At 58.3% G+C, this 1,184-nt stretch overlaps 1 protein-coding gene across 1 annotated transcript in view; it reads left to right on the forward strand.

Annotated features, from left to right (window-relative positions):
* The first annotated feature begins 607 nt into the window (after positions 1 to 607).
* SNCA (synuclein alpha) overlaps positions 608 to 1,184 on the forward strand; it is an 89,086-nt gene continuing 88,509 nt past the window's right edge. Inside the window, exon 1 of the mRNA XM_024216929.3 lies at positions 608 to 761. The gene's annotated coding sequence lies outside the window, so the exon portion shown is untranslated. The remainder of the gene's footprint in view (positions 762 to 1,184) is intronic.

The raw sequence follows: 1,184 nt of genomic DNA on the forward strand, positions 1-1,184 counted from the left end.
TTTGTAAAGACTTTATAGATATGAGAGAGCAGGCATGTGTTATGTATCCAGCTTTATTTTTGATAATGAATCAAAGGGGGGTGGAGAAGGTAATGATTGCCTACACCATACCGGGGCCCCTGCCGTCCACAACAGTGAGAGCACTGTGAAATATTATTTTCACCCAGTCTCTGGGGGTATGTCTACATGGCAGCAAGGAGCCAGCCGCTCCCGGGAGTAGGCAAACTCGGGCTAAAAATAGCTGTGTGGACGAAACTCTCCACTGCCAATCCCATTAGCAGTCACGAGGCGTGCGGGTGTTGAAGCCATTGCGCTGTCCCTCTCTTCTCCCCACGCTCGCCCCATTTCAGGCTAAGGAGGGGGTGGTGGGCAGGGGACTACTGAATGCGGGAGTGGATCTGGAGAAGGTTTCGTGCCTCCGGGAGCAGTGTGTGCCCCCAAGGATGGGAGTGTGGGGCTGGGTCTCTCCTCCCTCTGGCAAATCAGCCCGAGAGGGTGGGGAAGGAGGGAGAGGGGCTTGCTTTGCACGCTGAAAGTGGATGAGCATCCCTCCCCCGCTCTCCTCCTCCCCTTCTCCTCCTCACTCTCTGCCTGTGGAGCTGGGACCTGGGTGCGTTAGATGCTGGACTCTCTCTCCGCCTGCTTTGTCGGGGATGTACTGAAGAGAGGAGCAGCTCCCCCGGGGACTCTCTGCTGTGCACCCCTCGCCTCCCTTTGGTGCCAGTTTTAACACGGTTGCAGACTGAAGACCCCGGCCGGCGGTAAGTAGCCTGGCCGAGGCTGCGCTGCTTCCCCTCCCGGACGGATGGAGCGCGCGGGGTGGGAGCGCTCGGATGCTCCAGGGTTTGTCCCCGAGGTGAACGGGGCTGGGGGAACCTTTTTGTTGGGGGAGGGGGGTGTAGTTTGGGCGAAGTGGAAAAAGCCTCTCCTTGAAGCATGGGTGTGGGGCTGCTCGTGTGTTGGGTGGATCTGTACGTGCCTATCCCCGCGGAGTGTGATTTTTTTTTCTGAGCGGGAAGAGGGACCCCTATAGACCCAGTCTGCCCAAGAGACAGGATGGTGGGGCTATATGTGCCTTATGGTCGTGGCACCCTGCTCTGTCTCTGTGTGACCCGGGCTATATGTGCCTGTATGATTCTGGCGCCCTGCCCTGCCCTATGTGTGACCCGGGCTATATGCGCCTA

This window comes from Terrapene carolina, unplaced genomic scaffold (genome assembly GCF_002925995.2).
Source record: "Terrapene carolina triunguis isolate 2854851 unplaced genomic scaffold, T_m_triunguis-2.0 Scaffold789, whole genome shotgun sequence".
NCBI lineage: Eukaryota > Metazoa > Chordata > Testudines > Emydidae > Terrapene > Terrapene triunguis.